Source organism: Mastomys coucha, unplaced genomic scaffold (genome assembly GCF_008632895.1).
Source record: "Mastomys coucha isolate ucsf_1 unplaced genomic scaffold, UCSF_Mcou_1 pScaffold15, whole genome shotgun sequence".
Taxonomy (NCBI): Eukaryota; Metazoa; Chordata; class Mammalia; order Rodentia; family Muridae; genus Mastomys; species Mastomys coucha.
This window is the reverse complement of record NW_022196897.1, coordinates 61206327-61215362: the sequence shown is the minus strand read 5'-3', so window position 1 is coordinate 61215362 and position 9036 is coordinate 61206327. Positions and strand designations below refer to the sequence as shown.

Genomic DNA, 9036 nt, shown 5'->3' with positions numbered 1-9036 from the left:
TTTCTCAAGCTCCATCTAATGTTTGGCTGTGGGTCTCTACATCTATTTTCATCAGTTGCTAGGTGAAGCTTCTCTGATGACAATTATGCTAGATGCCAATCTAGGAGTGTAGCAGAATGTCATTAAGAATGATTTCATTAACTTTTTATTTTCATTCACATTTGCTTCAAATCTAGATGTCCCTCAACTGAAGAATGGATAAAGAAAATATGATACATTTACACAATGGACTATTATTACTCAGTTGTTAAAAGCAATGACATCATGAAATTTGCCAGCAAATGGATAGAACTAGAGAAGATCGTTCTGAGAGGGGGTACCAATCACCAGATCCAGAAAGATAAGCATGATGTGTACTCGATTACAGGTAGATATTAGCTGTAAACTAAGGGAGACCATGCTGCAATCCAGAGATTCAAAGAAGCTAAGGAACAAGGAGGGCTCAAGAGGGGACACACGAATCTCACCGAGAAGGGAAATAGAACAGATATCACAGGTGGATGATGGGGGAGACTGAACAGGGGTGTGGGTAGAGATGAAAACAGGAAGGATAAAGTTGGGGTAAGATAGAGGGAGGAAGTACTAGAAGAGACAACTGGAATGGGGTGGGACATCTCTGGGATAAACTAGTAACGTAGAACAATGGACACTTCTAGGAATCTACGAGGGTGATCTTAGCTAAGAATCCTAGCAACGGGAGATATGGAACCTGAACCAGCCATCTCCTGTAACCAGGCAAGACTTCAATGGAGGGATTAGGAGACCAATCCAGCCACAAAACCTTTGACCTACAGTTTGTCCTGCCTACAAGATACACTTGGATAAGTGGCTTAGAAATTGAGGGAGTGGCCAACCAATGACTGTTTTAGCTTGAGAACTATGCTGTGAAGTGAGATCCCACCCCTGACCCTGCTAAGAGGGCCAGAAACCAGAAACTGATAGCCCAGAGTATATAATCTCTCTCTATAAGAGATAGATAAGATAGCATCTCATTCTGACTAGCCTGGAACTCCCATAGTCCTTGCTGGTCTTGAGCCCTTAGTAGTCTTCTTGTTTTAGCCTCACAAATGCTGGGATTAAAGATGTGAGCCATCACCCCATGTAGAAAATGTCACAACCTCATAAAAAAACTGTAAAAACAAGTAATTATCCATTAGAAATGAAGTTTCCACTCATAAGAGAAAAACGAGTATGGAATTTTCATAGACAATTTTGTGTGGTGAGTGCTGTAAGCTGTCCTTCTCTCTATGTCTCTTGGAACTTGCATTGGATCTTCCATCTACCTCAATGGGAGTTTTTGAGATATGTAGAGAAAGAGATTTGCTGACATTTAAAGAGCACTGACCCATTTGGGTATCTACTATCAGCTGTGCCGTAATATCAATATTTCAGTGGAGGTTTTTAATTGGAAGAAGGTACAGGCCACACCTTTATCTCTACCTGACTATCGAAAATAAGTGTATTTACAACTTCAGAGATATTATGAATGAGCTTTAGAGTCACTTTACCATGTGACAGCCAAATAACAGAACTTGTTTTAAGTGGGACAGAGAATAGCTGCACTGTAGGAACTAGTTGATATGGAACAAAGGAGCTTATAAAAAAAATTAGTTTATCTGTGGAGTTAAAATAGACATATGTGCCAGTGGATTTGTGGGCCATTACAATCTAAGAGTGGCTGCCTTTCATTTGAGACGGGACAGATAAACATTGTAATGAAGGGCTTTCGTCTCCTTGTCTGGGATAAAGGTTGCTCCCCTCTGATACTGTGGAAGTGAAAATAAAAAAAAGACTCTCCTCTGAGTTAACTTTTAGTATTCTGGGTTTAGTGGTATGAGACAGGGGATTTCCTGAGTATGTCAAGAAATCCAAGTAGGATGGTGAGAAGGGTTTGTTCATGAAGAGGCCTCTCTGCCCCTTCCAGATGTTGAGACAAGGGTCCCTTATGAAATATGTGGCTTTGCAATTATTGCAAAGGGAATGTTAGAAAACCCTTGAGAAGCAACTCTAATTCAGTGGTAGGATATTATAGTCATCCAAGGAAGGCAGGTTCAAAATCCAAGAAGTAACTAGAACTGATTATAGGAACAACTGTAGTGGTTGGAAAGAAGCCAGAAGGTGAGTCTTGAAGACGGTCTGCAAGAGGTCATTTTATCACTTTCTTTTAACGTGAGGATGAACTATTGGACACAGCCCCAAATTGCCAAGTGTGATAGTCAAACAATGATGAAAGGCTTGCCAGTAATTACGATTCTCTAAGCCAGTCTGGAAAATAGAACAAAATAACAAAGAAAAAAAACAAAAAACAAAAAACGAAAGAACCAACAGAGAGCAGAAAGATTTGATAGCACAAAGAGTTGTTGGGTCTGTGTGTTCACGGTCTGTTTTCATGGCAGTCACAGCTCTTACTGAAGTAGTTTCCTATGTGGAATGTTTGTGGTGGAAGGCAAGGAAATGCCTAGCCACAGAGGAAGTTAGGCAGTTGAGCAGTGCCGTGCATCTTCAAACTGTTTCCCAAAGGAAGTCGCCACAAAAATGCGGTGAAAGGGAAATAGAGCAACATAATTCTAACTGACCAAGATGTTATTACATAGATCAAGCCAGCGAATGCTAATGGCATCAGTGATAAGAGAGACTCCAAGGAATGAATGCTTTGGGGGAAATGTATTATTTTGAATCTGGGCTGTTAAAACAACGTTCTAGGAAACTTTCACTCTATTGCCAGAAAAGAAAGTATTCTTCAACTTTGTTCACTCATTACAAAGGATACTGACTTTCCATACAAAAAAAGTAAGTGTGAGAAGGTACCAGCACACTTCTCAGCATAAAGTTAGTACTTTATAAATGTGGAATATGTTGAATCTAAAACTAAGTAATTCCCTCACACATTGAGTTTTACTGCTAAGCTATTTTATCCCTTTGGTTGAGTTTGTATAATATATACCAGCCTCTAACTACCTCTATTCCTAGTCTGTCCTTCTAAAAAAGAATCCTCTACCTTTCTTGTCCCTGGTTCCTCATTTCCTTCAGATCACCTGGCCATGTGCCCTGTTCTGTCACTATGCCTCTGCTGACCTAGATGTTGTGAATTGTTAAATTTATTAACATTTCAGTTCTTAATTTCCATCTCTTGGTAGAGTCTTTAACTGTCTCTGTCTCCCTCCCTTCCTCTTTCCCCCTCAGAGAGAGAGAAAGACAGAGAAAGATAGAGTGACACAGAGAGATGAGAGAGAGAGAGAAAGAGAGAGAGAGAGAGAGAGAGAGAGAGAGAGAGAGAGATTTTTCCTGCACCTGTATCTTTGTTCAGTCTTCTCTTAGCCTTTTTGAATTGGTTTTCCTCATAGCGTTTCCTCTCCTTATCTTTATTTCCATCCCTTAAAGGTTGTAGTTCTTTCAGAATTCATCCTCCTGTTCTTTCTCCCCGCCTTCACATTTGATTTTTAACACAAAAACTTATTCACAGTGTCAGTTTCTATGCATCGTGTCAGGCCAGTGAGTCCAGGTTTGAGTATGCAACTGAGGTCTCTCTTGAGTTCCCAAGAGTCAGTGGCAGCTTGCTCTGGACACCACTGCTGAGGTGGTTAGTGAGCAATGCAGTGTTGCCATATCCGGAATCAAGCTTGTCTCAATTCTGTACTTGGTAGCTTCTCCTCTAATTTCTCATCCTAGGCTTAAGAATGTGTGAAGTTGAAGCTCTCTGCCCAGTTGGATACCATCCTCTCAGTTGTTCACACTGAAAATCTACGAGTATTTTTAATTCCCTTCTCATGTTCCAATCTGACGTCCTTGTGGGTCCTCCTGTGCTCTTGAGCCATGAGCTATTCCCACTTGTACGACTTGAGTACAGACCTTCACTGTTGTAGCCACCTGTGCCCTTCCAGCTTCTATCTTTATCAGTCCTTCTTTCATAATTCGGGGTGGTGCTGAGCATGTGGATGCAGATGAGCATGTGGATCAGATGGCCAACAGGGTTCCTGCCCTTGTGGTGACTATACTAGGACCCCGTGGTCACTCTAAAGCCCAGAGCTGATCATATCATTCCTTGTCCAGTGTCCTTCAGGGGCTCTTCATGCTTCAGAGGCATGTTTGCCTTTCTTATGATGGTTTGCAATGGATTATATGAGACACAGCTCAATGACCTTACCTTACAACTTTGACTGAGACTTGGCACGGTGGTTACCCAAAATGGGAGGCACTGTCTTCTAGACTCCCAAGTAACTGTCATGGTGGCCACAGAACTGAATTCTGGCTAATGAAAAGTACGTTTCCCAGAGTCAGCTCGTCTAGGTTGCTAGTGGGATTGGAGCAGTTTTGGGCCCTCTTTATTTCTTGTTCTTGTTCCACAAAGTGCTGATTCGGGTCCAGCAGTCATCTAGGGTGGCAAGGAACTTCATGGATGGAAGGGTTGCATGCTGGTCAGTGAAGCTTAAAGATGAGACCCCAAGTCACATGTGCACACAAACCCATACCCATAATCACACAAGTACACACATCACACATACATATACCACACATACATATACTATGCACATATGTGCGCACGTACACACACACAAGTTTTAAAAATACACAGAGAAAAATATCCCAGAAGGAAAGTGAGATGAAGTCGTAAATCATAATTCCTTTCACTAATTAAAGAAGACTGTCTTTTGATGATGTAGAGCAGACAAAAATTTCCCAGATTTTTGCATGAAAATGTTGATTCTGTTTTCACATTGAAAGATTACTACAATTTTCCCCTTCTCTCCCTTTTTTGTGCTGTCACTGAATTCCTTGTACAAAGTCACCTCTTGGGTCCCTCATGTCGATTTGCCTCAATTATCTCTCAGTGCTGCTCTGACCTACCTATTTATGGGAAGTGGCAGGAGCTGTATGCTTTCTCCAGGGACTTCTCTCCTCCTTTCACAGAGAAGGTCTGACAGGGACCAGATCTTATTTCTCTTAAGAACTAAACTCTCTCACCTAACTTTATAATTTATGGCAGCCATCATCTTTCTGGAAAAAGGACTATATTTTCTACCAATGAAGAATGAGATGGATCAAAGCATAGAGGAGCAAAGGGTAGTGATATGCAAAGTCAGAGCCTGTCCTAGGGCTGCAGGCAGCTCAGCAGGATAGAATCCTGGGTTCAAGATGCAGTGAGCTGATAATCACCCCAGCCTTACTTTTACATGTTTGAGGTCTATCACTGTTCCAACTTCTCTGCCTGCTTTCCCTCCATCTACATTTCTCTTTCACTGTTTTCTCTTGCTGTTGGCCCTTGGGGCTCTACATATCACCTCCAACATTTCACTTTCCTTGGATGATCTCAGTGACCATAATAAACAGACATTTCTCTCCAGCTGCAGAGCAAGAGACCCAAGTGCCTGCTGCTTCCCGTTAGTTTGCTCCTTTGAACATTTCCACACCCCATGGGGTCTGATGACATCAGCTCAGGTAAGACTTTAAAAGTTGAATTTCAGAAATTGGCCCAATATTAGAGAAGATAAGACTACAAATCCATTTATTTAGGCAATGGGCCTTTTTTTTTTTTTTTTTTTTTTTTTTTTTTTTTTTTTTTTTTTTTTTTGGTAATAATTGTGACATTTTCCTCTCCTCCACTTCTGAGCATGGCTATTCAAATTCATTAGGACTAAATGCACACCTGTTATCTTTCTTCTGTCCTCAAACTTGTCTCTCCTCCAGCATACCATATTTAGAAAATGCTACCACTACTGAAATTGTTGCCATAGGGGAGATACTTAGTTTTGCTTTTTACTTTCTCCCTCTGAGGCCATCTATCAATCACTAATTTCATCCCTACATAGCACATATGGTGCAGCCTTCTCCTATCCCTGGGACTGATACCAGATGAATACTGGTGAAGAGCACAAAAGCCTTCTTCAATCTGGTGTCAGTGCGTTTCTTACAAGAACGTCTGTCATCAGATTTAGACATGCCCTGGTCATCTCAAAGTGTCCTCTCATCCCAAAATCTGTAATTACATTTTCAAAGGTTCTGTTTCCAAACACAATACAATTCAAAGGCTCCAGGGATTAGGATCTGAACAGCACTGTGTGTGCATAGGGATGGAATGTCACCTACTGGATGGAGTTAATCCTTCCATAGATACCAAGACTGAGAAGGTGTAGGTTAGAGTAACCAGACAAGATTTTAAAGTGGTCACAACAAAGACTCTCCCATGAGCAATTATGAACATTCTTGGAGTAAATGAAATAGCAGAAAACATTAATAAGGAAATAGAAAATATCTCCAGAGTTAGAAGGTACCAGAAGAACCAAGTGGAACATATAATACACAAAGTAAAGCTTGGGACTCAACAGCAGAATAGGGGAATACAATAGAGAATCTGGAAAAAAAAAGAAAAAAACCAAAAATCTGATTTGAGCAATAGATGAAAAAACACTACAAAATAACAAAGGAAAAATAGACTCTCAGAGACCTTGGGACTACTACAGGAGAGCTAACATCTTTGTCATCATAGTTCAATAAGAAAACTGGAAAAAAGTATGAGACACTATCTATATGCTGGCCAATAGTTAAAAAAGAGGTAACCCATTACTGGTACTGGGAGTTTCATTTGGTAGCATGTGATGTCCAGTTGGGTATTTATTTCCTTTAGTACTTTCCCACACAATCTTTCTCAATTTCCATTTCCTTATTAATGCTTTCTGCTATTCCATTTATTTCAAGAATGTTCATTGAAAGATAACTTTCAGTTCAGAATTTCTACCACATGGAAATACCCTTCAGGAATGCAGGAGAATGCAAGACATTTTCAGATGAGGGTAAACTAAGAGACTCAGTATTCAGCAGACCTGTCTTAAAAGAATGACTAAGAAAAGTTCTCTAAGGAGCAAGGAGCAAAGAGCAAGGAAAAAGGAACCTTGGGGCATCAGGAAGAGCCCAGAATGTATGAACTTCTTTAGAGATTTCTAAATTGTTCTATAATTTAAAGCCAAAATTTGACCTGTAATGTTCTTCAAATATATGTGAGACATGAAGACAACTCTATCATAATGTAATGAAATCTTATGAAAGTATACAACCAGCAGACTGTGATAAGTTACTTGCTGCAATATGCAGAACAATCATGGGGGAAAGTATATAAGAAATACACGCAAGGACACAATGGAAAAATTAAAGGGAGCTCTAGGGTTAGGGAGATGGCTCTGAGGGCAAATGTATTTGCTATACAAGCGTGAGTGCATGATTTCCAGTCCCCAGAATCTACATAAAAACTGGATGTCTAGGGTGTAATAGGATGTATATGGTGGTTTGAATAAGAATGGTCCCCTTAGGCTCTATTTGAATGCTTAGTCACCAGGGAGTGGAACTGTTTAAAAAGACTAGAAGGATTAAGAGGTTTGGCTTTGTTGGAGGAAGTATGTCATGACAATAAGGAATTAAACCTCAGAAACTGTAAGTTAGCCCCAGTTAACAGCTTTCTATTATCAGAGAAAAAAAGTTGCCTTGGTCATGGTGTCTCAAACAATGACTAAGAGCATCCATAATCCCAGCATTTCTATGAAGATTTGGGTGGGTGGAGACAAAAGAATTCTTAGAAGCTCGTGGGCCAGCTAGTACCAAACAACAAAAGATTCTGTCTTAAACAAGGTAGAAGGTGAGGCCAAACACCTATGTTTATTCTCTGACCCAGACATGTGACATGGCACATATGTACCTTTATTCACACACATAAAGATACTGGCCCATAGAAACTGCACGAACACACACATACACAAAATTGAACTATAAAAATAAATTCAAATATCCTGTAGAAAATCAGAAAATAATCCAATAAACTAACAGACAAAAAAAAACAGTGATACTAAAAAAAGATTTATTTATGTCTTAGCATGTCAATAATTACATTAAATTTAAGTAAACTAAATCTACCAACCAAAAGAATAAGGTGAATAAAAAGGAATTGACTCAACTATGTCCTGTTCTCAAGAATACCTTCAAATGTGACAGACATAACCAAACCTACAAAGACGGTAAAGACAAAAAAAAATAAATGCTCCATGCAAGCACTAATCCAAACCCAGCAGGAGTAGCTATACTAACAGGCAAAGCTCAGAGATACTAAAGTCATGAGAGACTGAGATAAATACTCCACAAAGATAGAAGCGTCAACACACCAAGAAATCCCAAATACACAGGAATTTGCCAAATAACATCAAATCATGTCAAGCAAAACTGGCAAAATGGAACGATGAAATGGAGAACCTACAGCTATAGTTAGAAAGGTCAATACCCTGTCCTAAGCCATCCATGGAACCATTAGGAAGTCAAGCAGCAAGAACATAGAAAAACTGAGAAGCACAATAAACCAAGCGTCTGTAGGTGATTCTACCTAATAATACAAAATATTCTCTTCAGATGTCTTTATAGTACATACCAAAGTCATACACAGAATTGTTATAAAAGCTTAAAATTAATAAACAGAAATCAATTAGAGTGTATCCTCTGACTATAATGTAATAGAATTAAAAATAAATAACAAAATCACAAGATAGTACACAGTACTAAATGCACATTAAGGAGAGCAGAGAAGTCACAGTCAATAATCTAAACTCCTCCTTCCCAAGAACCTAGGGAAAGATGCAGTAACAGCAAAGGGAAGTGGTCAGGAGCAGAAATCAAAAAAAGGAAAAAGATAATAGAAAGGACAGATACAAAGATCTGGCTTTTTGAAAAGTTCAAGATTGACAAACTTTTAACAAGACTGGCATAAATAAAAAAGGAAGCTGGAAATAAATGGCTAACATTAGGAATGAAACAATGACCTTCGCTGCAGATTCTGCAAATATCAAAAGAATCACAAGACAATAATTTGAACATCTCAATACACAAATAATGGGCAACTTACATGAAATGAACCACTTCATGAAAATGTCTAAAATACTGAAATCCACCCAATATGAAACAGATAATTTGAATATCCCTGTACTTACTGAGGTTTATTATAACCATGAAAATTTTCTGAACTTTTCTTCCAACCCACGAGTATTTTCCCCTAATTCTTTTTTT

The 9036-nt window shown here is 39.3% G+C and overlaps 1 long non-coding RNA gene across 2 annotated transcripts in view; it reads left to right on the top strand.

Moving 5' to 3' along the window:
- The first annotated feature begins 288 nt into the window (after window positions 1-288).
- The window catches only part of LOC116092022, a 37804-nt gene continuing 29056 nt past the window's right edge, over window positions 289-9036 (top strand). For both annotated transcript variants that reach the window (XR_004119147.1, XR_004119148.1), the window contains exons 1-2: window positions 289-367; window positions 5343-5436. This is a non-coding gene — a long non-coding RNA (uncharacterized LOC116092022). The remainder of the gene's footprint in view (window positions 368-5342; window positions 5437-9036) is intronic.